Consider the following 19,367-nt stretch of genomic DNA (forward strand, 5'->3'; position numbering starts at 1 on the left):
CCCACCCACCTCTTCGCTCGTTGGCGATGGTTTACAGGTGGCACGCTTAACAGCCAGAGGAGCTCGACTGCAGATGGGCAGGAGGAGGAAACGCTGATGTGGCACAGTGACTGACTCAAGCGAGGCGACTATGAACGTACGCCTGGCCCGTGAATGTTACCGGACAGTCGTGAATCGAGGCATGCACACAAGAACAAAAGACAAAGACCACCAATCACGTGTGGCCTGAGTAGACCGAAGCAGCGAGTGCTGTTAGCGAGAAGCGCATATGAAGTCCGGCACGGCACACGAGGGCGTGGGGTGGTCGTTAACACACCGCACCAGGTACTCGCTTGAGGCTGAGTCGACCTAGCGGAGGCCCAAGACCGGTTCATACGTGAGCGGCAATCGAACCCCGGATCGCCAGGTTCGTAGTGCAGCGCGCTAACCGCTAACACTACCGCTCCCCAAATGCATGCATGCATGCACAATACAAAGACATACACACACACACCTTCTCACATCCCACCGTCACACAAACACAATCACTGACTCAGCAACAACCGTCATTCGCCACTAAGTGCTGTCGTTTACACACTGCACCGGTGGCTTGTTTTAAGGCTGAGTCTACCTTTGGAGAGCCCAGGACCGGTTCAGACATCGCTCGCCAAAGATGTTCGCCATTCCTGGGAATTTAACTCAGGTGGCCGGGTTCGTGACCACTCACCACACACACAGAGTAAGCACACACACACACAGCGTCAGCTGTGTTACCGTGATCGTGCCAATGTTCCCTGCTGTAGCCTGGGTTATGAATTCACGGTGAAGAGAGACACACACTTGTCATCGCCTTACCCTCAGCAATGTTTTTTTGCATGTATTTAAACAAAAAAATAATATTGCATACACTCTGCTGTGTACTGCAAGTTCAAATGGCAGCACGTGGAACAACATTCATCGTTGCGATGCAGCAATCTGTCCAGCTGCAGCCAACGGGCCGATTATTGTTCACTCCACCTCAACGGTGGAAGTTCTCTCCGGGCAAGTTCCCTCCTTTGGCTGTCACTCCCATCATTAAGTCTCAACCGATGGGCCATCGTACCCTCTGGCCGCGTGTCCGGTCCAAGCCGACTTCCTCTGCTTCACATTCAACATGTTTCTAACTTGCATATGCTCACTAAACCCATTCGTTCACCCGTCCTGTCAGCGTAATTCCAAGCGCGCATCTCTCTACTCAGATGATCACGGCCCCTTCGCAGCAATCCTGCCGACGATTGCGTTGCGATTCCATCAACCTCACCGGAGCAGATCGCCGCTTGCACGAGCAATCTGATCCCGCGCGTTGACACTTGCGGCTTCGCGCCCTTGTGCGCTTATTCGTTCGGAAGTAGTGCGGCGAGCAAAAGGAGTTGACCTTTGGGCGACGGCAGACGGTCAGGAACGGTGACACGGAGCGGTAGCCGAGGAGAGGAAACGCCTCCGACAGGGAGCTGTCCCCCAACCACCACGTCCCCCACCGCAGATATCGAGCAGGAGAAATCTTGTCGTGCGTGGACGCGAAGCGGCGACAAGCGGGTGGAAATTCCATCGGTGGCTCAAGAAAGTGGTACTTGATTTGGGCAGACGACCAGCGGGGTGAGCCGCCGCTAATCGAGTGTTCGACACAAGGGGCGCGCGGTTTTGCGCTTGCGCGAGTTCGCACGGTGGCGCTAAAAAAGCAAAAAGCATTTGGAATGCCAGAAGTGAGCTACTCCCAGGGCACGGAAGAGCGGGAAAAAAGTTGATCTCTCCTCAGCAATGTTCGTCATATTGTCCTCGCATGCAAGGGAAGCGAGGACAATATGACGGTTATTCAACAGCAGTTGTAAATGTGTTCGTGCAGGTTAAGAAAGATTGGTGCAAGATATACCGATGCAAACTTGAGAATAGGGTTTTGCCCTTTTATCTGGCAACAAAACAGGTTTTAAGTTGTTAAAACACCAAACTGAAATCTTTTACAAGGAATCGTGTCTGCATTAACCACAATGCTCGTGGTCAAAATGCAAACAAAAAACATACTCTGATTATATATGCATTGTCCTTGAAACTGATTGGTCCACAGTTGTTAAAACACCAAACTGAAACCTTTTAGTCTTTGTGCTGTACGCCTTTTGGCGTCCTCTGGTCTAAAACCGTTTGAGATGAGGCTCAAAAGAAAGCTGTCTCTGGTGTGGACCAATCAGTTTCAAAGACAATGCATATATTATCAGAGTATGTTTTTTGTCTGAATTCTGACCACAAGCATTGTGGTTAATGCAGACATAATTCCTTGTAAAAGGTTTCAGTTTGGTGTTTTAACAACTCAACACAGCTGTTTTGTTGCCAGATAAAAGGGGAAAAACCTATTCTCATATTGTGGTACTGGCAAAGGAGGTCCCATAATGTAGCTGCAAACTTGTTTCCCGCATCAAACTCATGCAGCGGCCATGATAACTGACATCATCTCTCATTGTACGTTTTATTTTCTTCATCATCAGCCATGATTCATCCACTGCTAGATGAAAGTTTCCCCAAGCTGACCTGCGATGCAACAGACCACCCAGCACCCACGCACAACCTGATCACATCGCTCCATCTCCACGGTGGACGTGCTCTTAGATTATGATTATCAGAAAATTATTGCGTTAAAGGTATATGCTAGTTTTATGTGATCCATTTATAGGAATCCCAATGACTTCTAATAAGGCCCCGTGTTTCTTCTCAACAAGTGATTGAATATTGTGAAAGCGATTTCTCCGGGTCTTACAGAGGAGAGTGTGAAGAAATCTAATGAGTGTACAGAGATTGGCGGGATGCATGTAAGAGTTAAAAAAAAAATTGTTGCTATCTCTACATTCAGTTCTCATTTTAGTGGGGCGTCTACAAATGGATCACCCTCCGACATTGTCCGGGGCTATTTGGAGCCTGGCGGCCTCATCTCATCGCTGTGTATATTTGAAACGGCTGTAAACACGACCGCTTGATTCCCCCCCACCTCCACCCCTCCAACGCTGCCAGAGAACGCAGCTGTTTACGGCACACACGCGGACTCTACGCCGAGCAATCCACCATAACGGCACCGGCGTTACTAAAGTGTAAGGTGATGGCTATTAATTTTCAATAAACGTAACTCGTTTGCAAACGTCCGTGTTGCTTCGCAGTTCCGCGACGGGGCCAATTCCCACATCGCCGCTGGCAGCGGCACGAGATTGACGGACCGAGCCAGGGGCCACGTTGCTAAGGCGGCCGGCAAAACGAGCGCTTCTCACTCGGGGCCCAGCTTCGAACGCACCTGAAGCGTCACGCGTCAAGATATCCCATTGCAGAGCTAAGCCCGGTGCCGTGTGGTACACGGGAGACGCACGCACAGCTGTAACACGTGTACACCCACATCCCAAGTAAGCCCCCACCCACCCCCTTCAGATTAAATGTTACATCGGAGTTATTTTGCTTTCCTTACAGTCCAACAATTATTCACGTTTCCAGCCTTTTGCTTCATTTAACATTATAGGTATAGAGATTCCCCGCTCTCAGCTCACCTGCTTCCTCCACCACCTTACCTCCCGGCCTGCTGATGGGCCGGGTGCCAAACCCACGAGGGTATTATGGACGTTCGAGAAATGCCTCAATAAGTTACAGAGCGACTAATCATCAATTGTCAATTCACTGCTGGATGAATGTCCCCCCCCCCTCCCCACACCGTGTCGGTCACGGCGTTTGTTATGGCCATGCTTCACCACGCTGGTCATGGTGGGGAGGTGAAGGGGATGGACGCCCAGGACGGGTTCAGTTACCACGTGCCGCTGGCATTAGCCGAGGCCGGGAGTCGAACTTAGGTCGCCGAGTTTGTAGCACAGTGCGAGAACCACTGAGCCACCAATCCACATCACGAAATAATACGAATAAAATATGTTGTTCTAAACCAGGCTGGGTGGTGCCGTGGTAGGGTTGAGTTAAAAATTGCGGTCTGACGTCAACTTGACCTATCATCCCTCTGGGGGACTATAAAGGTATGTACAAATTTAGGGGTCGTCAGCAGTGGTTGTCATGGACAGACACTGCCTCCACAACAGAAAGGTTTATTTTTTCAGGACAGTCAATGGGAGTAGGACGAGACGCCATCCATTTGAGCACAACGACACCTCCACATTAAACTTTATTTGCTGCTTACACACCACACTCTGTGGCATTGTAACCAAACTGTAGTCGCATGCGCGCATGAATGCATGTATATACATCAGGGTCTTTATAAGTACTGTTTACATACACAGCGAAACTCTTCATGTGCGAGCTACTATTATCCGATACGGGGTGGCGTAGTCGTTAGCTCACCGTGATATTAACCTGGCAACCCGAGTTCGATTCTGGGCCATGGCCGACATAAGTGGCAAACGGTCCTTAGACACACCGCCACCCTTCACCCAACCTGCACTGACCCGGATGGTGAATATTAGTTGAGTTTATTACGTTTTTTAGCCCAGCTGGCCACGATTTGGCAGCAACATTATGGCCAAATAACCCTCGTGACCGACAATTCACGGGGAGGACTTATTCCAGGAGTTTACTGGCAAATATCAGTACAATACAATGATCAGATTTTCCTGTTGAAGCTGTAAATGGGATTCACGCCTATAGCCCCTGCCATCAAATCATATAACAGGATTCTTACCGTACTAAATACGAGCCTGAGAGATTTACGTCAGTTCTGACAGCTTCCCTTAGTACTTCCTTACGCATCAATCAAGCTTATGCCATTGAAAAAAATATTTACAAAATTTATATCACATCCACCAAAGGCACACAGGGGGTACACAATCTCGTGTGTGTATGCACTCAGACAATATTTAATCCGTTGACAGAGTCAGTGGGCAGTCTGTGACCGTAACATTCCACGTGTGTTTATTCTTTTAGGTGAGCAGGTCAAAGACCAAAGTCACAATTTTTTTTCCACAAGTCGAGCCGTCGCAGGATTAGCAGCTTCAGAAGCAAGTGGAGCATAATGTTGCCTGGTCTAACGTCCGGGTTGCCCCGTATCCTCACCCTGGGATATTATTAGGTAAGAGGATGATTTGGCAGCAACTCCAAGCAGAAGGACGATGCACGTTTGGAAAGGTTTGTTGTTTTCATTAGAATAGCATTACGTTCATACGAGCGCTGCTGTCCCCGCCATCGCAGCCAGGCAAGTTGATAAGCACTGTGTGTGGACCGTGCTTGACCTGTTCAGGGATGTAAATTTGGGCACATGCTTGCACGCTGCTCACATAACCAAGACGATATGAAAGAGGCAACTCTGTGCGCAGCCAACCGCGCGAATCCGAGGTGCGGGGGAAGGACAACAAACGAAATACCATGTGGGTTGTGGGGCCTATTTCCATCACACTTCACCATGTGGGTCAGTGTGGCTGGGTAAAAGCGAAGGTCATAGTCGATTGGAGCAAATATTTTGCAGCACTGCCCCTTGCTGACAATGTATACTGCAATTACAGAAATTCAATGTTTGTACTTACTGTACATAATTTACTTCGGCAAATTGGCAAATCGTGACATACGCTGTACTTAAGGTAGCATTTTGCGTCGAAAATACCTTTGGTTTAATATTGATATAAGGTTGCGAGGTGGTCAGCAGACGGTAGTACAGCAGGTGGAGTGAATCCATCCGTGTGGAGCTTTAAGTGTTTTACCCGCTTGTGTGTGTTGGGATTTATATGGGTATTGTGTCTTCCTCCCACGTGCCAAACACCCTTTATGGTAAATTGGCCAAACATCCCAATGAAGCAGCACCCACATGAAGGTGAGTCTTAAGGCTTGGCGAGGTTTTAATGGATACAAAAAAAACATTGAATTGTTATAATTATAAGGAGGTCGTTGGTTGCTGTTGAATATCAGTGAACAAAAAATCCTTCCCCCTATCTGGCTTCTCTCCACACCCTTGAAAATGACAACTGTTCCGTACTCAATGGGAGCGGTCGCCTGAACAGTAATTTTATTTTTTGCTCAACTTCTGATATCGTATCGAACGCACGGAATGAATGCTGGCTATGCGGGGGACTTTAATGGGCCGCAGCCCACACACAACACACACTCGCCATTCTAAGAGTTCTAAGAATAAAATTGTAAAATGCCTCCGGCTCAATTGACACCCAAATAATACGAACACGAAAGCAAGCCCCGCAGTGCGCGACTGGAGAATTTACAAACTGCTCACGAGACAAAAGACAGACCACTGCTTAAAGATTAATGCACGAATCCACTACCAACCATTAGCAAACTGCTTCTGCAAGAGCAGCAGCAGCATCATCATCATCGTATTTTGTATTCTTATTGCTATTGTGACTGATAACCGTTACTCGTTGTTGTTGTTGCTGTTAACACGAGCACCTTCGTAAAATGTTTACAATGGTTCTCCACATGCTGCACAAAAACGGGTCGTTTGAAATATAAATGAACAATTACTTCACTGCTGTTCGTGAGCATCTGTGAGGCGGACCGTGCTCTTGGCAGACCACCGGATACTGACAATCACAAGGGCATGCATTTAAATCCCTGCTGGGTGCTGAGTCACCTCTCCAAAGTTAATGAAATAACGACGACTTCACAAGAAGTCAACAGTTAATTAAAACCGTAAGAACGATGCCCTCTATCTATGAAAGCCTCACTGAGACTCATGACAAAACCTTCCTTGCATTGGATTCCTACCATGCACCACTGCGCGAAAACATTTACCCGTACAAGCTTCAATGCGATTCAAGACTCGTGCGTTTTATGGGACGTTTGGCCAATTCTGTAAATGAGCGTTTTCCAGGTGGAAGGAAACTGCAGAAGCCAGGGAAAACCCACCACACATATGAGGAGGTAGTGAATGCCCAATGCTCCACATAGATGCACATTGGAATCCTTTGCTGTAACATCATCTCCTGGCCACCTTGCGGCACAGTTTGGCCGCTGTGTGTAGATGCTGATCCTAGATTTAAAGCTTTCGTGACTGCTAGGATCCATACTCTTTGGTTCTATTGGGTAAAGTCACGTAGGTAAAAATAAAATAACAAAAAATCACGACGTTTCGGCCACAACACAAGCGGCCTTCATCAGGTGAAGTGACGAGACTGTCTGGAGGACAGCGCTGGAGTGGGAGAAGCCACGCTTAGATCACTCATCGAGACGCTGACCTTCCTCAAAAGATGCCGCGATCACAAGCTTAAAGGTCGTGATCTGAGCGTGGCTTCTCCCACTCCAGCGCTGTCCTCCAGACAGTCTCGTCCCTTCACCTGATGAAGGCCGCTTGTGTTGTGGCCGAAACGTCGTAATTTTTTGTTATTTTATTTTCACCTACGTGACTTTACCCAATAGAACCAAAGAGTATAGATGCTGATCCTCGCCATGTGAATGTGTAAATGACACCGCTGGCCGAATGGCACCAATATAAATATATAAATAAGCGGCGGCCGGCGGCGGCTCGTTTGTGCTGTCACTTGATGACTGCAGAGGCGACGGTGTTTGTCTTGTCGACGTTTCTGTTCATCCCTGTGTTTACCTCTAGTAGTTTTCATTTTTTTTCAGTTTCATTTATTTGGTATAGCCCTGTGAACCATTCGGCTCTTGAATCGGGTGCAACCGCAAAACAAACAAAAAACAAAAACATGAACAAGAAAAACATCTTAAAGTGACTCGTAATAGTTAATACAGCACTGGACATGAGTGATGCTTCACAGCACAAGGGGATTCGCCGATGAAAGTCGACAACCCCCCACGGATGCGTCTCGGCTACCAACGTTTTGGATCTTTCAAGTCGGACGTAATCTACCCGTACAAAATCAGACTCGAGGGATCCGAAAAGTATAGGTTTCATTGCTTCATTTGATACGCGAAGGAGGCGGTTGGGTGCACCGCACGAGAGCGGGTTAGTACTTGGCAACAAGGGCCTTTCAATTGAATAGTGGCAGCAAAGTTCAGTGTGTGTTTTAAGCAGGTTAGCAGGCGCAGCTATCGGAAGTAAAAAAAAACCCGGCAGATATTACTTTAAAGCTGCACTGAGTCGTTTATTAACAATGCAAAAAATGCAACAAAACTGTGCATTGCATCTCAGATAAAACAGGCGGGGTTTTTTTGGCGGGGGATGGGGGGGGGGTATGTTGCAAGGAGAGCTTAAAAGGCCACGATGACTGTACTTGCGGTTATTTTTTGCGTACATAATTTTAGTTGGTGGGATATGCTCGAATGTGTTGGACGACGCCGGCAAACAGTGGCAGAATTTCGCTAACGGGTAACATCTTGAGGGTCCATTTAACAGCAGGCATCGCAGTTTGGTGAGTGGAATTTAAAATGATAGGCTAGACTTTCGACGCCTTGGGCACGTGATAAAACATGCAACTAGAAGGGCTATTGTGGAGATGCTGCCTGGTTCGGAGCAAAAAGAGAGATCAGGTTGGTGAGATGTTAACTTCCTCGCCTGGTATACAGGATGAGGGTTCGATCCTGACCTTGACGTATTTTTATTTGGAGTTTGTGCATGTCTCTCTCTCCCAGTGGTCGTGTGGATTATTCTCCGGTTTCTCCGTTTTTTCCCTCCACATTTAGAAGCAACGTGCCTTGAGAGTATTTGGCTGCTATACATTTCCACATAAGTCACTTCGTTGCGCTATCATTTGCAATCAGGTTGCTTCTGAAAAAGAGCTATATGGTTCAGTGGGCCTTACCTGGTAATTTTTATTTATAGAGATGGAAGGATTGGTGGAGCGACATGTTGAAGGTAGTGGATTTGACTGGAGAAGAGGCACAGCATAGAAGCACATGGAGAAAAAAAATCCCGAGCAACCAGTCAACAACATGCAACGTTGGGCCAACATTAGCATGCGGTCGAAATTGTTGGACCAACGTTGGCCCAATCTTCCATGCTTACTGCGACAGCCAACCACGTGTAATAGTGGGACTACAGTACTGGCAGGGGTAAAGAATCAAACCGTCAGCAGCATGAAAACTGGCTCAGTGGCAAGCGCACTGACCATTCTGGTAACTGCTCAGCGGCATCGCCAATAATATAGGTTCAACACCAGCACGGCAAACCGCTTTATTGTGCGGGAGTCTGTTTATTTTGGATGGAAAGCGGTGAGCAGGATGACGCTTAGGGCAAATGGCACACATTGTGTGTCTCATGGATGTGTAGGAGAGATGGGACAATCGACCTGCTGTCCACTTTGGGCCTAAAACACTCTTGACTAATCTCTCACACAATAGGTGGGAAGGTCCCTAATCTGCAAACATGAAGCCACTGGCGAGCCAATTCCTTTTAAGCCCAGACGAGTGTGCAAAATTTATACTCTTTATCTCACTTGTTAAAGGTCAAAATTATACTAAGGTCGTGTGGATTTTTCTCCGAGTCCTCCGGTTTTTTTTCCATCCACATTTAGAAGCACACCTTTAGAGTATTTAGCTGCTATGAATTTCCACATGGTAAGCCACTTCGTTGATATGTAACTTGTGGCCAGGTCGCTTCTCAGAAAGGGCAAAAAGAGCTCAGTGGGCCTTACCTAGTAAAATAAAATAAAAAGTTAAGTAGTTAGTATAAACATCTTTACTTCTTATTCTTAGTTTTTTCGGTAAAGTCACGTTGAAGATATATTTTATTATTTTGTTGTTTCTCTTCAACGTGACTTTACCGAAAAAACTAAGAATATGAATTACTGCAGTCACGAAAGCTTTAAATCAAAATCTTTACTTCTGTTATTACCTTTCAAAAGATGCTGACGTGAGATGTGTTTTGTTCCATGAACCCATCCTCAAAATGATGAATTCTGATATATTTTTTTCTCTCCCCCCATCAAACCCTCAGGGCTGCCCCACCCAAAAACACAAAGGGTCCCTTTTAAGTACAGTATAAGAAAATAAATCGGCGCAGTGCAACTTTTTTTTGCTGGAAACTTTTGAACTATATTTTTTTGGTTGTGGAACTTTTTGACAGCTAAACCTTGTGTCTATCATTCTGTGCCCATGGTATCCAGCTGTAGAGGTGGGGGAGGGGTGGGTAACAGTGGCAGAGACCTTGACTCTCACAAGTGGAAGCCGTGAGTTCAAATTGCATTTGAGGGTCGACTCAGCCCATCATCCCTACGGGGGGTTGATAAATGGTGTGGGAAGTAAACAGTGGGCGTGGGGAAGTCAACAGTGATTGTCAAATGATGGAATGAGCTACACAACATGCATTTGAGCGGGTTACATTTAAAGTGTTGTGTTTAAACATAAACACTTTAATTATATATGGTAATAATGCCATCAACTCAAGCAATATTTATTGAGCCTCAAGACTCTTTTTCAGGAGGGTCCTGCATCTGGATGTTTAACCACTACCAAGTTCACAGAGAGGCAATAACACTCAGCACTGTCATCTCTTGGCCACATTGCAGCCCCATGCCAACAATGCCTGGCAAGCCGTGGTGGTCACGCATCAAAGTACTCATCAGATCCAAGCCTGCTAAGCTTCCAAAAATCCACAGAGGCCCAGACACATTCAAGAATGGTTTGGTCATTGGAAAAGCACCGACATATTTTTTTAAAAACAGAATCGTTTTGTGCAAACAGATTGCACTAATCTGTTTCACGAAGATCACATACAAAATAATGATCCACACGAGACACTCAAAAGTTGATAAATCTCTGCCCCTGACAAACAGAAGCGATTATGAGAGCTTCTGCCTCTCTAGGCCCACGCAGTGACAGGAGAGTTGACGGGAGGGGGGGAGGGGTCGTAAAGTCCGCGGCTTCACACACTAAGCAACAACTGAACGCACTGTAATATTTTCTGCATAGTAAATCTTAAAGTGAAACGCTCTTGGTTCATTATTTTTCCGAGGCTGCAAATTCACGTCTGTCTTTGCACCCCAATGCATGTTTACAGCACCTATCATTTAATTGCCACTCCAAGATGTAATTTTCCATAAACTAATAATTTACTGCGGAATGCATGGAAATCACTGAGAAAGGTATGGTGAGAATGGGTTTTTAGTTCCAAATTCTGGAATTTCTCTGATTTCGCTCCAGATTTCTGTTGACTTTTTAGATTTGTAAAATTTTAAGGTGACACACAAATAAGACGACTTCAAAGTTATGTAAAAAAAAAATGGCAGTTAAACTCCGGATGTGAAATGTGTTAATCCGTAAAAAAATAAACTGGAGTGCTTTAAACAGCACACTCCCCATACATTTGTATTTCTGTTCTTTGGGTCTTTCGGTAAAGTCACGTAGATAGGTTCAAAGAAAATAACAAAAAAACAAAGCCCTTATAACTAGTTTGCCTTTGGAAGCTAACCCCCCTTTTCCTGAAGACGACCGCTTGTGTTGCGATCGAAACGTCGTAGTTTTTTCTTTTTTTTCTTGTGACCTTACCGAAAGACCCCAAAAATATGAATTCCTGCAGTCACGAAAGCTTTCAGTCAATATTTTTTTTGTTATTTATGTTGTAAATAAACCTTACTTTTAAAAATATTTAATTAAAATTTCGAGAGTTGAATGGGGGGGGGGGAGGTCATAAGACATCTGGACCACCATGTCCAAAGCGCCAGGGTTACATCAGAGAAAAGTTTAGCTTTTTAATTACATCAGTCACACTGTGTTTAAATACGTACTGTGTGTGTGTGTGGTACTGTGTAAATACAGTCCTGGTATGTATACAGAGCATTGGATAATATTTACGGACATTTATAAAATGTCACATTTTGCTAAAGTGTCTTCACATTTGGCGCAGTGCTTGCGAAGCCCTTTTTGTAGGAATAACAGGCACACCTTACAACGTGCCTGAAGGTTTAACCAAACAATACATTTAACACGTCGCTTTTCCTATATATATAGCCAGGCTAGTACAGTCATTTGCGAAATGTGTGTCAAGAGCTGTTCACTAGCCTTTATTTTGAAGGCACAAGAACGCAGTAAAATTAGCAAATGGGCCCCGGGCACGCTTTGAAAAGGCATCTTCGGATGGTCTTAGGGCAATTCAGGGCATTTTTTTGTTAAACTTTTATTTCGCCTCGACTTTAGCCTTCGTGTACTTCGCACTCCTATGGGCTGTCCATAAATGACGTCACGCAATTTTGGACGATTTTTAACCCCCCCCCCGCTCGTCACACGGCGTCACAAAAAGTCAGACCCCCCTCAAATATGACGTCACAAAGCTCTGCCCCCCCCCCCAACCATATTTCCATTTTGAAAATAAACAATGCTTCAAATCGCTTTAAACTATTCTAATTGCAGTGCGTATTTAATTTGGCGCTGCACTCTGATGTTGTAGGAGTGTTGTTATAATAATTAATGTCGTTATAACAATTCCATATTTATTTAAAGTTGCGCATTTTGATGTGACGTCACATTTCTCAACCCCCCCCCCTAGTTGCGTGACGTCATTTATTGACGGCCCCTATCACGTTTTTTTGTATTGTTGTAACATTCTTACCTCGCCCTGCCCCCCAAACGGACACCTGTGACAAAGAGCTTTACAGCTCATTGCATTCCTCCAGTGTGAATGAAAATTCTGATTCCGATAGACGTTTCACCTGCGTTTTGCGGCGGAGGGCACACGCGCGACTCGACTCTGAAGGAGGGGGCGGCGTGGTTGCGTGTGGGGGGGGGGGGGGTCATTCACAGGAGGAATGTGGTTAATGTTACTGGGGTGACGGAACGCGCGGGTGTGTGCGACCTACAGGACTGGTCAGGCTGGAAGAGCAACCAACCAAAGGTTTTTGATAAAGATCAATGGCAGAGTTTCCCCCTCCCCCCCACCGCCCCTTACCATCAGCAGCTCAGCATGGGGCGAGCAATGAGGATATGACATTCTTTGCAAGACGAATAATATATATTTATTTTTAAATACCTGGCCCACGCGCTGTGCTCCGTATGAGTGAAATACCTCGAGCAAAATGAAGCGTGTGGGAGGGGGGGGGGGGGTGTTAAACTTTGATCACCCATCGTCAGATTAGGGATTTTCCAAACGACGACGCAGATATTAATCACAAGGCCCCATATCCTCTTAACATTCTAGAAAGCTGTCATCATCACCGACACTATCAGCATTGCGAAATGTGTTTTACCTGCCTAGGTAATTTACATTTTGGGAAACGTATTTCCCAGAATGTTTAAGGAACTGCAAAGTATCAGTTATGAAATCATCACTTTTATTCAACTGCATCGACTGTAAGTTCCTTCTGCTGGGCTCTCAGCGTGTAACTTTACACACGCCCAGGTGATGTCAACCTTAATGAATTTTCAAACAAGCATGATATCAGCATCTTGACCAAGTCTCAACGCGACTCCACCAATGCCGAAACGAACATTTAAACACGAAATCACATTAACTTGAGTACAATACTGGCATATACAGTACACAGTCGTATATCACATAACCGCCCGGATTAATATCAATAATCCCCTTTACTATGTTGAACCACACTCAAGGCACTGCTAATAATGCCCGTCAATCCACTGCTGGATGAAAGCCTCCGCACACTTGAGTCGGTTGTTAGGACACATACGAGCTTATAAAAGCACATACGAGCATCATAAGCTGTGTTCTAACAAACGACTCAAGTGTGCGGAGGCTTTCATCCAGCAGTGGATTGACGAGCTTTATTAGCTGGTCAGTGATGCGGTTTTGGTGAAGGGGATGAGGGCCCAGGACCGGTTCCAGATATCGCGCTCGTCACCAATGTTAGCCGTGGCCGGAAATCGAACTGAGGTCGATGGAGGTTCAGAGGAGAAGTGCGATTTTGGTTCGTCGACAAATAATTGATCAATGCTGCGTTGGCAGTGGCGCCCAATTAAAAACAACAAAACAACAAACTCCAACACACTCATTGGCCGAACATATAATCGGAGACGTTTTGGGCCAAGCGTTTTAACCTACTTGACAGCATGCACGCGTAGCACCAATTCGTCCGGAAAGGTAACACATACGCAGATATGTACATCAGATATGAAAACTATTGATAACAAAAACGGAAGCTAGGTTACAAGACACATTCTTCTGACAGGCGCGAACGCGAGGATGGATTGTCACTGCATTGCCCGTTTCCCTTCGTAAGCGTCACAATGAATCGACACTAAAGGGTCCCTCTCAGACGCGCTCTGCTGCTGTGTCACCGCAGATTCGTCGCTCTCTGTGCCTTGACGAACCGTTTTTTTGGCTGTCAAAACTACGGTTAGTAGCAATAATCATAATTTACACTCTTGATTTGAGGCTTTCGTGACTGGATGGATTCCATACTCTTTGGTTCTTTCGGTAAAGTCACGTGGGTAGAAAAATACAATGAAAATAAAGTTTTTTTATTTTAAAGTCACGTAGGTAGAAATAAAAAAATATATTTTTTCTTATATTTTATTTTATTTTTCTACCTACGTGACTTTACCGAAAAAAACAAAGAGTAATAATGAACACTCATAAAGCGCGTTTCACCCAGACACTGCAAGGCGCCGCACAGAGGCTTCGTTGACCAGAGTTCCTCTTAAAAAAAAAATGCATAGTTGCTCTCGTGACCTTCGGGCCACGATCGCCGATCTCTCCCCCCTTAAATCAGCGCAAAGCGTCCACATAAACGACGCCGACGCCGACGCAGCCGTAAAATGACGAACGCAACCTTCAAAGTAACACTCGGTACCACCTTGCCAATGACGACATCGCACTGAATGCACCGGATCTTGTGAGATCCCAGAAGCCAAGGAGGTTTGAGGTTTTTTTTTAATTGTTGTTGTTGTTGTGAACTTGGATTGGAGACTGCCTGTCTGGGCACAACCGGGTGTTGTAGGCTTTGGTCTGCACAAATAGCTAGGGGATGGCAGCACTCCCCTTTCGTGATTCGTGGCTTTTCTCTGGGCACTCCGGTTTCCTCAGAGATGATGATGATGATGATGCCAAACACTCGTGAGTGATATTGGTGAAACCATCCCCAATGCGGGACCCTACTTGAGAAGAAAACATCGTCTTGAGAATCAGTGGGGATGTCCGGAGTAAATAACCAAAAAGTTCACGAGTAAACTCTCCACGTTTAAAAATGTCGGTGACTTCCGTTCTCAAAATGCACGTTGGGCAGGTCATTCCCTCCCTTGACACCCACTGTTTACGTCCCATAACATTTATCAACTCCCCATAGGGATGATGGGCTGAGTCGAGCATCGCCTGCAATTCGAGACTTCCTTGGGTAAATAAATTGCATTATGGCCACGAAGGGATATCAACAGTGATTGTGAATAAAGAAAGCTGAATTTCCACTATTGACTCACTTTGTCGTTCAATGCTCAGTACGTACATGTACATATGTACGGCACTTGTATCTATCCCCTGCTGGATGGGGGTCACTGCACACCATCCACATCATGGAGATTATAACAACATATCGTACCCTTCTTCCAGCACAATCCGGCCTCAAGCCCGCTTAGCTTGTGAGATCCGTTCGAGACCGGGTGCGCATTCCGAGTCGATTTGGTCATCTGTGATGCCGAATGTGGGCGGTGGGCACTGCAAAGTAATATTCTGCATGATCCGCTGTGCACACACAGAGAGAACGGGCTTTCACACTCCTCCACAACCTTGGATTAGGACACACATGGCCGCACCTAAACACAGAGCCACGCTGCCAAGAGAACCACACCCTTGGCCCTGAGATTTAAGCGTGGCCCTCCCCCCTCACCACACCCGCCACAGCGTGGCCCTGAGTGAGGGGGTGGGGTTGGAGAGGCATGGCCTTGCAGGTGAACCTGCTGCTCCATCCTTAGCTGCGACGACCGCGGCATTCCTCGCGCGTTTGGGCCGTGGCAGGATAACTTCTGGTGCGCAGTCCGACTAACCGTCGTGTTTACCCTCGGGTTCAAAAGCAACGGAACCCAGCTCGCTCGCGTTGTCTGCTTACCACGTGCGACGACTACTGACTGCTACTGTACTACGCCGATTTGAACTCGGGGAAGCCTCGCTAAGTCTCGAGAATCGTTTGTGCAGGACGGCCCTGCTGCCAGATAGCAATCGCTGGTGATTTGCGGTGGCATCAACGACTTTGGGCAAGTGATGACATCTTGATCCTGCTGCTTTGGGTTGTGACATTTGGCGGTTGGCCAGCCTTGGTTCAAGCAAGCTTGACTGCTGATGGGATACATCTGGTCGAGTTTGCTTGCAGTGAATAAAATGCTGCTGAAATTATGCGATCCCAGAAGGCTGTGTGACTGAAGGGATGTGTAAAAAATAAAATGTATTCGGAGAGATGAATTACGGAAAGGAGGCGTTTTGCCTGCATGTGTATTTTGTTCACTGCGACGTTTGGCTAATTCCATAAATTAGGATTTTGCTTTTGGGAGTGAAATTATCACCTGGAGAAAACCGACCACGAATATAATGGGGGTAAGATGTAAAGGTGTGCACAGATGCATTTAACAATCCACAGCTGTCTTGTCATCAGTTACACTTAAAACAACTATAAACTGTTTTTATTTTAGCAGGTAAGGCCCACTGAGCTATATAGCTCTGTTCAGAAGCGACCTGGCCACAAATGATAGCTCAACGAAGCGGCTTATCATGTGTAAATGTATAGCAGCCAAATACTGCAAAGGCACATTGATTCTAAATGTGGAGGGAAAAACCGGAAAACCCGGAAAACATCCACACGACCACAGGGAGAGCGAGACACGCAATCTCCAAATATGCAGCAGGCGTCAGGGTCGGGATCGGGATCGAACTCACGACCTCCTGCACACCAGGCGACGTAGTTAACATCTCGCCACCGTGGCACCCCCATCTCTCGGGACACATCGCGGCACAAGTGCACAGCACCCGGTGGTGGGAGCTGGAGCGTGGATTGATGGGAGAGACGCGGAGTGGGTTCGGTGTGCATATGAGCAAAATTAAGCTGAACGTTAAAAGCACCGAGATAAGCCTTTGCTCATGAGCATTCAATCATCAAAGGGGGTTTGAGGGGGGGGGAGGCTTAACTTATCAGTACTGTTTGTGTTTAGGAATGCATTGTTTTAGTCCCTTTGTGATCATTATCACATTCATCGTTTTACTTGTTAGAAACGTTTAAGCCCAAAAGGTGCAGTTTTCGGAGGCAAAGTCAATCTTCATAAACCACTTCCAAAAAGTTAGTTTTTTTAAGTTCCCGAGACCCCTTTCGCTCATTGTCCCTGTTTCCTGGGCTCACATCCGGAAAAGCCTTAAAAATATTCTCAAAAATAGCACCGCCGCATTGTGAAATTCACACAAATGAGAAATACCACCCCCTCCTGCCTCCTTCCAGAAAAAAAAATGTACGTAAAGCATCGTGTATAAGATAAGTACACCAACAATATTCTTGGGTCTTTACCGAGAGACCCAAGAATATTAATTCCTGCAGTCACGAAAGCTTTAAGTCAAGATTTACACCAACATTATTTGTTTTGCAACACTCATCACATACTCGTACACACACTGGCAAATGCTGGATAGTAGACAGATTTATTCGTGCAATTCTTGCTCGTTTCTGCATCGGGTATTGTAGGCGCGAAATGTATCTGCACACATCGTAAATGCATTAATTAATTCTTTCATCAGGTGAGCGCCCAAGAAACCGGGCAACAGTCGTCTAAATTGACAAGAGTGGAACCCGGCTCACCGAAAACGACAAAAAAAGGCAAATCAAAATGTGGTAACGGCAAATGAAACAAATATAAATCAGCACAAAAACAACTGCGTCACGTGAGAGAATGTGTAGCGAAGTTTCAGTTTTATTCAATTCGGTATTGTAGCTTCTCGTTCTAAACCCGTCACGAACAGCGCGGTCAATGTCGTGAGAATTTTTATTGTTTTATTTTATTATTTTATTCTCATTCTACGTGACTTTACCGAAAGAACCAAAGAAGGTCAATGTTTAGTTTACCAAACTCTGAACAAGTAACTCTTGGACTCTTCTGATAAAAAGGTGGTAAACATACTTGTCCATGTTAATACAAGTTAGTTTAATTCCACATTAACATTCAATCGTTATTTTCCCTTCCAAGACTCATGCTCACCAGGCGGATTTCGTTTAAGCATTCAAGACCACTGGACTGGTGGCCACCTTCGTGGTTCTCATCAGCTGTCACGTCTGCGTGGCGTGAACATTCAGGTGAGGGAGTGCAACTGACTTTGCAACACGCATCGAGAAAGGCACATGGAGACGTCACAACAAACCCATGGCTGTGTTTGAACGAGATAGCTCCTCAAATAGATTGTGTACACAGCACTGCCGAAGTGCGAACGCAGTGGAATGGCATTCTGCCGTGGATTATTCACATTCTTCTCATGTACATGTAATATTTAAAACAATTCTCGTATGCATGCAGTGCCAAGCAATCACTATTTGGAAACTTAAAAAAAACTAAAAAATGTTATGGACCTATCATAAACACACGTCACTCGAGCGCATACTGATTTATGACACCGCTGCCAAGCAGACTACATGCAGCAACACCGTACACACAAACACACACACACGTAACATGCACACACACATGGAGAGTTGCTGCAGGTTACCGGCAGAGTTGAGCGAACTTTTATTCCAGGAGGAAGCCACAAGCACTGGTGTGAGTTGAAGCCTTGGCTTCCCAGCTGCCGTGACGAAAAGAAAATCTGGCTTCTGATGTAGTTCCTCACTCAGCTGCTTCCCGTGCGCTCTCCTCTCTCTCTGTGTCTCTCTTTCCCCTCCGCCACAGTCGTATGAAAACTCCCCGCAGAAACACACACAAGCGTGAGAGTTGCATAAGTCTCTGCTGACCCGCCCTGCTCCCCCCCCACCACCAAGCACACGCCCATCGAGGGCTGCACGTTGCGTCCCAGATTGGCCGAGAGGCAAAGCCGACGAAGTGAACCGAGCTTGAGTCTCTCCTCCCTCGGCACAGCTGTCAGTCCATCAGTCTCTGTGCGCGGGCGGGCGGGTGGGGGTTCGGGGCGGGGGGGGGCCCTGGGCTCGCCGATTGAGCCACGGCAGGGCCACGAGTTAAAAACGCCCCGACAGTAGCACAGCACGGACGGCGGTGGGGCACTTTGTAGCCTCAGCTCTTGGACGGTCACCTATTGAACCATTTAAATAATAAACATAATATCTCCTTACGTGGTGGAGGGGGGGGGCTTCCCCAATCATGCCCGGCCCCTGTTGTTTTTCTCGGCTTTAAATCAGTGACGGCAGTGGAGGTTATTGGGTTGCGATTGTTACTCATACGCACGCATGACTAAGAACTCCGGAATAACCGCGGTGGATGACTGCGTTGTGTTTTTTTTATTGCTTTGGCAGATTTACTGCGTCGCTCTCCGATGCGTTTTCGATTTGCGCCGCGCTTAGTTCAGCCCCGGGATGTCCGACGTTTTGGTCCGCGTGCTGGGAGCTTCTTCAGAAACA

At 46.4% G+C, this 19,367-nt stretch overlaps 1 protein-coding gene across 1 annotated transcript in view; it reads right to left on the reverse strand.

The window, feature by feature from the left end:
• LOC116952739 (inactive rhomboid protein 1-like) overlaps positions 1-18,865 on the reverse strand; it is a 78,605-nt gene extending 59,740 nt beyond the window's left edge. Inside the window, exon 1 of the mRNA XM_032972351.2 lies at positions 18,506-18,865. The gene's annotated coding sequence lies outside the window, so the exon portion shown is untranslated. The remainder of the gene's footprint in view (positions 1-18,505) is intronic.
• Between the last annotated feature and the right edge of the window lie 502 nt (positions 18,866-19,367).

The sequence above is a fragment of the Petromyzon marinus genome, chromosome 3, assembly GCF_048934315.1.
Source record: "Petromyzon marinus isolate PM22_M1 ecotype Great Lakes invasive population chromosome 3, UKy_Petmar_22M1.pri1.0, whole genome shotgun sequence".
NCBI classification, from domain to species: Eukaryota; Metazoa; Chordata; class Hyperoartia; order Petromyzontiformes; family Petromyzontidae; genus Petromyzon; species Petromyzon marinus.